Consider the following 12,588-nt stretch of genomic DNA (forward strand, 5'->3'; position numbering starts at 1 on the left):
TTTCTAATGTCTCAGCATTTTTAAATATGAAATGAGAGCAATAGAGGGGGGAAAAAAGGAGAGAAAAAGGAAGGGAAGCTCAGTGTACAAACCTGTAATCAGTAGTGAGTTCATTTTCAGAGAAGCAGTTTCCTCATATGGTTAAAAACTAATCTTGAATGCCAGCAATAGGCTTTGCAGCTGTCCTTTGAGATGCTAAGTGTGCTCCTGGGTAGAATTCTCTGGAACTTACCATGGCCATAAGAAACTAAAGTGTTTAATGGTTAAAACTAATTATGGTGCTCCACCCCCACCTTCTGGAGTTCAGCCTTGGTGTGTTTGGAAACCCAATGGGCCTCCAGATGTGTAGTTTGTGCTTAGGGTGAGTTTCAGTTAGAAACTAAGTTTTACCTGACTTCTGCCAAAGACAATATAGCTTCTGTGGGTTCATGTGAGAAATTGCTTATTTTGTTTATCCATATAAAATTTTGTTGGACTTACAGGACTACAGAATCATAGAAAAACAGACTGAACTGCAACATTTATCTTAACTATGTCTTTGGCATAATTTTGTAAATTCAATTATTAGGTTTTCCTTTTGTGTTTGTGTTTTAAATAATTGAACATTCATTTTATCCTCATTAATGCAATAACAATACATTTTCCAAAGAAGCAGGAAATTACTTGTCATCCTGAAGGATGAACTTTTACAGAGAGGTAGTGTGTGCAGTCACAACCCTGAAGGAAGAGTGGAGAGTGTATTGTGAGGAAAATTTTAAAAAAGAAATTATGTAACCTGGAAGAGCTTTAAATAGCAGAAGTCCTTTTCTTCAGCCTTGTCTTGGTGAGGGATGGATCCTTACATCTCTCTGTTAAGTCATTGGTAAACAGAGGTGGTTTTGCTATGTCAGTAGCAACTTAGTGTGTGACCAGACCTGAAGTCTTGCCTGTTCCCATCCATTGCTCAGGAGAAGAACTTCTTCTGCCCATGTGTGCAGTAGAGATTGTGCAATTTTCTAGTTGATTTTGGTGAGACTGAGTGTGAAGGGGGAAGTTGAAATTCCCCTTTTGTTGCCAAATATGAGCTGAAAAAGACAAATAAAAAACGCAAACCAAAGGTACTTCTTTAAAGGTACTGCTGCATACAGACAAAACATTTTTAGTCCATGTAATTTAAAAATATGGAGTGCAGGTTTGGTACCCATGACCCCAAATGTGTGAAAGCCAGGATATGGATGTAGCAGTTGCCATGGCACACCACTGTCTAACCTGTGGCCTGTGGGTGGTGAGATGGAGGGGCCAGAGGAGACAGCAGTGAACCACATTCCGTGGTGTGGATTAGAGTCAGTACAGGTAACAAGCTGAGAGTTTTCACACAACTCTATCCCAGTATGCAACCATCGCTAGTTAATATTTCTCTTTTGTTCAGACCAAATGCCTTAGAGTGTTGCACTCTCAAAAAAATAGCCAAGCATTCCTCTGCTTTTAAGAGGGTGAATTTTTTGCCTTTCCTCCCCCAGCTTTTTGCTTTTCTCCTTATAAGTGTGGATATGGATTTGAATATTTTCTGCATGTTTTATTTCATACCTAGAGGGTCTTATTAATAAATGTCTCTGGCAATGGTAAGACCTATGCCATTACAACATGGAGTTTCTGGGGTCAACCTCCAGGTCTGGCAGGAGGCTAATTTAATGGGGTTTGCATGCAGTTTGTAGGGCCAACCAGGAAAATCATAGATTGATCTAGCCTGAGCACAGGGACATAAAGTGAATTCACAAAAAGATGCAAAACCCTCAAACTTGAGGGTATTTCTTCTTAAATTTGAGCTGCTGAACATGTGTTATCTAAATAAGACCTCATCAGTTTTACAGTGTTGAGAGGGCAGAGAACTCAACATTGAGTTCTGCACTGGGGAAACTGATTCTAAAGCCTGGGATAAAAATTGAAAATATAAAGCAAATGAAAAAATAATCATCTGAGTCAGAAGGTTTTTCTCCTAGTCATGTTACCAAAGAAACTGTAAGTGGAAGATCCCTTTAATATCCATTCTAGGAAAATAAGTGTAGTGTAAAAATTCCTATTGGCATAAATATAAGTCTGCAGAATTTTTTTTTAAATTACAATGTTTTTTCCAGCAGAAAAGTGAGGATTTTTTGAATGATAGTATTTTACACAAAGTAGGAAAAAACTGATGGAATAACAAACTGAAAATCAAGCTAGAAATGTAAATTTGTGTATTTATCATGCCATAGTCTTCTGACACATTTTCAGCATTCTCTCATGGGGTTGTTCAGAATAACCATTTTGGCTAAATCTCATACAGAAAAAATAATATAACTTAGAAATACAATTTCTGGAGAAAAAGGTATTTTTAAATAGTATGGAAACATTTGTTATTCTGTCATGATGTTATACTTTATATGGAAATAATTGGTATTTTTACTTCCCTGAAATAATAAGATTATTTTAAGTTTATTTATGCAAACTCTTGTGAAACTAATTTTTAGCCAGGGTAACCCAAGGAAGAACCTTCACTTTTTGAAGGTTCAATACCTCTTTCAATATCTGACCAAGAATCTGACAAGAAATTCCAAACTGAGTGTTTCATTTTTCCTCTCCAGGCTGTATGTATCTGAGGTTCTGTGTCAGGCGCCATTTCAACATGTGAAAAAAGCACTTGAGGATAGCAAAGTTTAGGATGTGACTAATGAGCTGCAGCCTGACTTGCTGCAGTCAGGCAGGAAAACTTGCAAGGAATGCTCTCTTCCTCCATGAGCTGCTATCTCGTTTTGCCCCTGTCTATGGGGAGCATAAGCCTTTTGAGGGGGAGAGGAGACACAGCTGGGTGTATGGATATATATATCATTGCATCTTTCAGTTTGGGATCAGGGAAAAGACAAACCTTTATTCAGCATTCTAGTGGCTTGAGAGTTGAGCACTTGTGAGACACACCTGCCTTATCCTAAAATGCAGTTATATATACTTTTTTAATATTTATATTATTAAAATAATTTATCCTAAAATGCAGAAAAGTGATGCTGTATGTGCACACTGTGCAAATTTACAAGCAGTTCCCTAGGAGGAAGCTGAAGACACCTCTGCCTAATGCTCTCACCACCACAGCTACATTGCCCTTTTTTCTTGTCCTTTTTTCTTCTTTTTCTCCTTACAATGAGAGCTTTCAGCTTGGAGTAAATGCCAGTTTGAGAGGATGGAAGTCATTCCTGTCTGAGGCCAGAATAGAATCATGTAGTCTGAGGCTCAGTGATCAGATCATGAACATTTTTTTCTGGCTTCAGCTGAGTTAATCTGCTAGATTTGTCATGTGTAACAGATCCAGGACCTGACCCTTGATCCAAGACTGACTGGTCACTAGTACTGAGAAAAAGAAAAGTGGGTTTTGAATTCCTAAATTACTTACTATTTTTTCATCTTCTGCACTTATTTTGATGCTGACATCTAGTACTTGAGTCTGAGATGTGTCCACTGTTATAAACAGGTCATTCTGTGACATAGGATCAAGTCACATGTAAATTTGATGTCCCTTTGTTGATATCCATTTGTTGGTGCTTAGGTCTATACATAGAAAATACACTTGATTTAACTTACAAAATTAAGATCTCACAGGTTGTGTACCTTGCATAGTATTCATAAACAGCAACAGCCTATAAATATTATTACAAAAAAATAAACATTACATGTATTTCTATAAGGAAAGGATTTCTAACACCTAGGTCCGAAAGTTTCTCTGTTTAGTATATTGCTTTCCACTAGAAATCATTTAAAGTGCAACTGTCAGTTAAATAAATACCTGTGCAGTACTGAAGGATTTTTTTTCCTTCTAAAAATGCAAATAATAGAATAAAATATGTGAATAGTGTATTTTGCTTAAAAACCCAACTATTTTGCTGTATCCTAATATACAACTAAATTATTTTCATATTCCTTTTCACTATTTTTCAATAGCAAGCTGTGAAAAATTCATAGAAATAGGTACTGGAGGATTTAGTCACATTTGATTGGATAGGCAAAAAAGAAGTGCTAACTAGTTTATTGAGAAAAAGTAAATTTCTTGAGCAAAAGAAGTGCACTGAAAACTGTGTCTTTCAGAAAGAAGTTAAACTTAAGGGTTATTATCTTTCCTTGACAGTGGACTTTGGTTTTTCTTAAGAGACTCTTCTTTAATGATTACTCTTTCCTCAGAAAGTTTGCTCATTTATCTATAAAAAGATGATTATAGTCCAGTAGTATGAGGAACTGGAGGTATTGCTTAGAGTTTCAAAATAGATCATTCTCTGGGGACACAGAGTCCTCCCTGTGGGATTGTTCTTCCCTGGAAGTGCCAGGTCACATCAGGGCACCTGGTGGCCTCTGTGGCGAGTGATCAGGACCCATCCAGTCCTGCTTCCCTCTACTTTCATTGTAGGATGCAAAGTTTGTGGAGCTGCTTGCAAACACAATTGTTCACTTTGTGAGCATTTTTCAGGAGAAAAATGCATGGTTTACACTGAGAATTGGATTTTCTTCTACAAAGACAGCTAGAAAGTTGGATGGGAAGAAAAATCTGAAACACTGGATTTTCAATAGTCATATTATTAAGAAAAAACCAAACCAGCTTAAAATCATATATCAGTTATCATTTATCCCTCCACAACTGCAGTGGTGTCTTGTATTTGTTGGGTTCCCCAGACAGAGGAAGGAATGATGAATGAGTCCATGTTCTTAGAAGGCTAATTTATTATTTTATGATATTCTATTATATTAAAGAATACTATACTAAACTATACTAAAGAATACAGAAAGGATACAAACAGAAGGCTCAAAAGATAATAATGAAAACTTGTGATTCCTTCCAGAGTCCTGACACAGCTTAACTGTGATTGGTCCTTAAGTTAAAACAATTAACATAAAACTAATGAATCAACCACCTGTTGGATAAACAATCTCCAACCACATTCCAAAGCAGCAAAACACAGGGAGAAGCAAATGAGATAATGTTTTCCTTTTTCTCTGAGGCTTGTCAGCTTCCCAGGAGAAGAATCTTGGGCAAGGAGATTTTTCCAGAAAATATGACGGTGACAGTGGTGGAGGGTCCCTCTGTGGTTGCAGTTTCCCAAGGCCCTGAGCCATCCTCACATCTTCCCAGCTGCCTCTTCCCAGCAGTGGGAAGGAAAGTGGGATACAGGAAAGTAGTTTGCCGCTCATCTGCCCAGGGAGTATCTTCCTCTGAAGCCTATAAACTGTCACCAGTGGGCAGACATCAGTGCAGAGCAAGGATGAGACAATCACATGCTGGCACTGTGGCTGGGGAGTGTTCCAAAACAGGATGGGACATTTCCCAGTCCCACCTTTCAGGGAGTATTTGCCACAGTGTCTATGTGGAAAAGAGAGACAACCAAATGAATAATTTTCTAGAAATGGCACAGATATGATGTAGAAAGATGTTTCTATCCAAAAATCACCCAAAATCAATCAATCGTTGGCTAATGCAGTTGGATCACAAGCTGGATAGCCCAAGCGACAGAGCTCATAACAGACCAGAGTGGGTGAAGGTGTGGAAACAGCTGGTGCAGATCTGCTGGTGAAACAGAGCAGGCTGGGAAGGCTGCTGTGCTCTTGGTGTGGACACCAAGGAGGTAAGGCAGTTGCAATTGGTAAGGAAAGAGGGAGTTGAGATATCACTGCAGGTGATTTAAGAATAAAGAAGCAGAACATGCTTTAGGAGAATGAAAAAGTAATGTGCGCTTCATTATTCCTGTGCTGTTCAAAGCTTCAGAAACCAAAGTCATCTGATTTGGTCTTCAGTTGTTAATAAGTTATAGACATTCCACCTTAACCCTGCAACGAAGCATTTGGGAACAGTCAGGCAGCAATCCTAGGGACAGACAGATAATATGTACTTCACAGGATTGCAGCTGAGGTCTGAAGGTCTGTGCTGTTCATGAGCAGCTTTAATGAGCATCCCTGCCCACAGCAGAGCTGAGGATCACAAACATCCCCTCACCTTTGTGATACCCTGCTAAGCATAAAGGAGAAACTCAGGCACTCCCTGAGGAGTGAAGATGTTTAACACCAAAGAGGCATGACATCTTCCCCCAGATAAGATGGTTCATGCACTCTAGTGTACTTGTCTTATAAAAAGTGTGTTTTCCCACATCACAGAAAATCCAAATTAAAGGGATACCTTCTTTAATAGGACTTGGAGATTAATCATCTTTAATCATTATTGGCTTATTTTGTCACATTCACTTTTCATTCTTAGTGTACTTCAGAAGGATCTCGTAATCCTGTTTTGCCTACATAATTTCAGTTTCCTTGTGTACTTACATCCTTATCTTTGTATAGATTAGAGTGCAATATTATTACACAGCAAAAAGTTTTTTGTATTTTTCTGCAGAGAATAGCTTCTCTTGAACTTTATTATATAGCTTGTTATCATTAAATTCCCTCAATTATATCTTATTTTTTTCCCCTAGCTTAAAATGAATAAAGTTAAAAAATAAAGATCTAGTCATAGTTAAAATAATCCATCAAAATAAGTGAATAAATAGGATTTTGCTTACAACTGCATGATATATTTGGCTTGAAAGAATCAAGTGGAAGAGCTTCTGTTAGTCATGTTGGTTTTGTTTGAGATTTCACATTTTTCCTTGTATAACAAAATACTTTGGTGTGGTTCTCTGTTCAAGCTGCAGGGAATTTAGTGTTATTTTTATGCAGTGTGAGTCATTCATCCATTTGGAAAATTGATTCTGGGTACACATGTTGAACTGTTATGGAAAGCTGATCCCTGAAATCATACATATAAAAGAAAAATATTATGATAGTAAAATGCTATTTAGGAATGGCATTAATTACACATCAAAATTAAGGATATTGCAAAGGAGCATCCATTCAGCAATAAATTCTAAACCAAGATTTTTGCTGTATGTGATGGCCTATGGTGGAAAACTGCACTTTTGATGTACTATATATTGTTGAGGAGAGATGAATTTTTGTCCTGACAGAACACGTGAAGCTCTTTAAACACATCTCTCTAAGATGAAAAGATTTTATTTTATTTTATTTTATTTTATTTTATTTTATTTTATTTTATTTTATTTTATTTTATTTTATTTTATTTTATTTTATTTTATTTTACTTTAATATGAATGTAAGTGTACATGTAAACAGGCCATCTCTCTATTTAATGTTTATTCAATGCTGCCTTGGTGGAATGAAAACTCAGAAGTGAAACAAATATTGCCTGTCCCCTGCAGGCTTGAGAATAGATCAATTATTTTGCTTCTGCTTTAGATTCCTTTTAAATCTGTGACAGGGCAACTGAAAAGTTCATGGTAAATCGCTTGCTGTTGATAATCAACATCAGAGTGAAAGAATTTTTGACATGAAAATGAAAGGAATTGTTTTTCAGCATTTGGCTTTTGCAACTGATCATCTTCCTTTGCCTTCTTGTATGAAACACACCCAGTGCAGAGTAGTAGCTTGCTGAATTTTTGGATAATGTTTTTACTACTGTATGGGGTTTCCCCCATTTGCATTAAATCTGGGGGTTTTTTGGCTAGGGGATTTTCTGCTTTGGCTTTTTGTTGGATGTTTTTGAATTAGCGTATATATCTTTGGTGTTGTTTTGCCCTGTAACATCTGTGGAACATTAACTTTTGCTTTCTGGTTAGAGGAGAGAAGGGAAAAGTGAAAGGCAGCAGTCTTTTTTTAGATTTAATTTTTGAGCAGGCTTTGTCTGCGGGTGAAGACTTGGAAGTGGGACCTCTGATGGGATGCCTAGCTCCTGCCAGCTGGCTGCACAGGTCTGGGTTAGTAATTCAAGTTCTCATTTTCTTTTTCCATAGGAAAGAAAAATAAAAAAGATCAGATGCTGAACTGGAGCTGTTGGAAATGACTTGGCTAATCAGCTTTTTAAGAGGTAGCCAAAGGTTGCTGCAGGGGGAAACCTTTTGGGATCCCCCTCACAAATGCAGAAATATTCAAGTTGCCTTTCCTCAGCTCCACCAGTATAACTTTACAGGCATTTGTAGTTCTGACCTAAATGCTCTTTACGGGCTGTAATCTTTGATTTATAACTAGGACAAGTTGTAGGACACTTTGCTTTCACAATGTTATCTAACCTGGTAGTTTAATGATGCTAACACAAAGGACCCCTGTTGGGGAGGATGAAACAAGAAAGCCTTATAAATATTACTGCCTGGCAAAAGATTTTGAGAATATAGAAACTATAAGTGAGATTGAAATGAAAGCAACCTTTGAGATGCCTTAGTTGCTGAAAAACAATGATGTGACCAGCTGAATGTAATCCCCCCTGGAGGAAAGAATTCCCTCTGCAAGCAGGCAGGCCTAAGAGTGAGAGCAGGCCCTGCAGCTTGGTAGATGGGGCCCAAAGAATAAAATTTAAGGTTTAAAACGTAAACATAGTATGGTGATGTAGTGATTCTTATAGGTTGTATGGAAATGTTATAGGATATGCATGCTGTAGTAGATTAGTTAATGAGAATCTGAATATTCAACACTGAAGATGATTTATTGTATTGTAACAGGAACTTCGGTCTCTTTTCGCGCTCTCTTATCTCTTCTCGCTCTCTCTCCTTTTGTCCCGCGCTCCTCTTCGCGCCCTTTTCTCTCTTTGTCTTCTCCTCTGCACTTCTTCACCCCCTCCTTTTACATGCTCTCCGCTCTTAAACCTTTGCCTTTAACTCTCTTACACTTTAAGCCTCTCTTCTCTCGGGGCTGCTCCGAGCTGTGGCTGGCAGCTCGCAGCAGGGCCCTGCACCCACGCCCTCTGAAACAAACTGCAAGTTATAAGACTTAGCTTCAAAGAGATCTCGTCTCCGTCTGTCCAAACTGTGCGACCCCCAGCAACTCCTACAGACCCCTCTCTGGACTACTTCTCCTGACTACTGGCGTGTACATTAAATATTTGTGAATTCATTTTGCAATATGCATAGTTCTTTATCATTTTTCTTCCTAAGACATGATGACTAGGCGCAGCTCCATGACCCAGAAACAGCTGAGAACTGACAAGTCTGGAGAAGAAATGAGATAGAAATGAACTAGAAATAGTAATAAAGAATTTGGAACACAACTGTATATAAGGCTTGGACTAATACTGTTTTGAAAAGAAGTGGTTTGGAAGGAGTCCGTTTTTTCTCTTTGGAACTATGAGTGAAATTTGTAGTACAGGGTTTGATCTGCTTTTATATTGATGAAGGCATAGGCAGTGTGATTAAACATCTTGTTTACAAATGAGCAGTAGCAAAAATCATAGGAAGAGTAACATTCCTGCTCTTTACTTTTTTAGAAGTTGACTAATTTTGAAAAAAAGACATAAGGATTGTACATAATTTAGTGAGTAAACACCTTTATAATTGGGGTAAAGCTCCTAGACCAACACAATTTAGTTTGTGTTCAAGTGAATATTATTTCTGGGTTTTGTGTGGGTTTAGATGGTGTGAAAATAATAGTTAAATAGAGAATACTGAACTCAAAACCACATCAAGCTTTGATATTGGTTCCTCTGTTTCTTGGAATAATTCAAGGTAGGCATAAGTTGAATGGCAAATTTAGCAACTTCCCACATTGTTAAGGAGAATGAATCAGCATTAAGAAAATACCTCTTTGTTATTTTTTAGAAGGTTCACAATCTACTTGGCACATAGTATAATTTTACTGATGGATATTATATATTTCTTTTTATGTCGTATTTTTATTTATATAGTAATATATATTATTCAATATTAAATTATGACATTATATATTATCATATATTAAATTATACTATATTTGTATTATATACAACTTAGTATAATTATATTTATTTCCTTGCCTGAAGTCCAATATAATTCTTACCCTCCATGTTTTTAACTCCCTAATCTTGCTTATACAGGTGTGGCAACTATCTCAGTAGGACAGTTCTGCACAAAGAAAGCTGAAAGAGATGGGGCTTGGATTTTTTCCAAGAATGGAGTGAACAAAGCTGTCCTCATATTAAATTATTATTAATAATTACTACAAAATATATAATAGTAATTAATATTTAAATATTAAAGTAAATCCTAAGATAATGTCAAATAAAACATGCTTTTGATGCTTAGTGAAAGATTCGATGTGCTTGTTGCTGTTCTGTATAAAGTTTCCCAGAAGAGGACAGGTGCTGCTCCCACCTCTTCATGCACTCTATTGGGCAGAAATTAGAATATGGCAGTGGATTGCTTTCCTTAAAGGGAATCAGCTGTCTAGATTTACCTTGTAATGATGTTAAATGAAAGAAAAATTATTTCCAAGGACAACCTTAGATAATGTTCAGAGGAAATAAAAACCAGCATATATTAATTTTCTATAGCATCACAGTTTGAAAAAATGAGGAACGTGTTATCCTCAAGATAACTCAAAAATTAGATCCTGCTGCCTAACTCATAAACCTCTTTACATGAAATGTCACCCAATCTCATCAATTCCTCACAGTTGTAGTTCAACTGCTGTTTTAATTGAAATCCTGTGTAAGTCAGTAGGAAATATTTGGGAAACAATTGCTTTGTAATTGCATGGACTGGTGTGCAATTCTACTCAGTGCCACAATACCTGTCCTGATAACTTGCTTTGATTCATAAAAAATGGTATTTTAATTAATTACATGGTCTTCTCTATAGAAGTAACTTTAAAATTGAGAGTTTCTGTCGCTTTTTGCTGAATGAATAGCGAAAAAGCCCGTGGCATTACCCACAAGAGCAAGTTGACAGTGGTATCACTATGCTTTGAAGAAGATTTTGCTGAAATACATTCACACAAATGCATACTTTTTCTCATGCTCAATGTAGCACATCTGCTATATATTAATTTTTGGTATTTTTTGTAGACTAATGTGGTATGTTTAATTTTTCAGTGGATGAAAACTCCTGGTACTAAATCTTGTATTAATGAAGAAAATCAAACCCTTATGGAAGTCCTTGGGGCAAATGAAGAAGGTTCTGCATCTTACAACATTGTCTTTATTCTCCTACTCCTTCATCTCCTGCTTGTCCCCTCTTTTCTTTGCCTTTGTAAGAGTTGTAAATGCTCTGGGAAAGAGGAGTAGTGCTATTACTCACAGGAGAAAGGCTTCACTCCTGCCTATAACTGCACAGTCACATTCAAGGGCAATCTGAAAGCCATAGCATGGTTTGGCTTGGAAGGGACCTCAAAGATCACCTGCCGTGGGCAGGGACACCTCCCATGACAGGAGGTTTCTCACAGCCCCAGCCAGCCTGGTCTTGGACACTTCCAGGGACAGGGCACGCACAGCCTCTCTGGGCTAAAGTATTTCCATGTGAGAGCATGCACTTATGTGAATATATAATGCAAAGCCATTTGTAAGGCAAAAAAGAAGGTGGATCAAGACAAGAGCAGGGATCTGAGAGGTACAATAAATACAAGGTAGGGTATGGTGACAAATAGGCTGGCCAGGTGCTTAAGGAGTTTAGATATTGCTGGGTCTTGATCTATGTGGTTTTGTTTTTTAATTTTGGGAGGTTACTAAGTTTTAGAGCAGTTTTGCTAAAAAATGAATGGATATGATCTACACTTTATGAAACTATTTTCTATACCTTTCACTGGGCTTATTTTACATCATTGCTGCTGCTTTAAAACTGGTATTACAGATGGTGTTGTCAGAGTCATCATAAATAAATAAAGGTGTGAAGTGTGTGTATGTGTGTGTAAGATGCCCTGCCAGGCAGGTTGCAAAATGGGAGGTGAGAGAGTGGAGGACAGAAGGAGAAAGTAGAGGTATTTTGTTATACTTTGCTGCAGGCAATGTCTATTATTAATGTAGTTGCCTGTGAAATCTTCAGTAAAAGCTTTTGAAAAAAATGTTCACGTGTGGCTATTTATGTCTTTATCAGGTACAGCAACATAAATCCATTTTTCTGTTCTCTTCTCTAAGAGCTCCTTGGACAGACAAAATAACCCAGCAGGAAATAAGACACCGTGCTAAAAAATTGTCTGCCTTCTACAGTTCTCCATCTGGAAAATACATCAGGTAGAAAGAAAAACAGTAAATCAGGAGCAGTGGGGACTTAAAAAATGTAGTTCATGTTAACTTAGTTAGAGGTGACTTCAGAATGAGAATGATTTGTTTTTATTTTTATTTTTTTTTAGCTCCCATCACCCCACTCCTCATCTGGAAAACAAAAATTCAAAAGAAATGGGGAAAAAATACTGACACAGAGCTGGATGATCTTAGTGTGGGGATCATATAATCTGGTTTTTCAATTACATGGAACCTTTGAGTGTGTGTGTTGATGTAGGAATGAGTATTTTCCTTAGGTTTAGAAGCAGATCACTTTTTCAGTACTCCAGTTACTTGTGTTACTATTCTCAATCTGCCTGAGTCTTGTGGATGGGAGCTGGAGTTTCCTTCTGCACACTAGGACTTTGATTCTCCAGCTGTAGTAGATAAGCAAATCCCAATTAGATTGGTGAAGATTTATTGATGTCTTTTTGTGGGGGGAGATTTGGGTTTCTGCTTGTTACAAGTGCTTAAAGAAGGGTTGAAGATCAGACTTCATAGGCAAGGATGACTAAAGAGATTATTTGATTATTTTATTTTCCTTATGTACA

Source organism: Ammospiza nelsoni, chromosome 6, assembly GCF_027579445.1.
Source record: "Ammospiza nelsoni isolate bAmmNel1 chromosome 6, bAmmNel1.pri, whole genome shotgun sequence".
Classification (NCBI taxonomy): Eukaryota; Metazoa; Chordata; class Aves; order Passeriformes; family Passerellidae; genus Ammospiza; species Ammospiza nelsoni.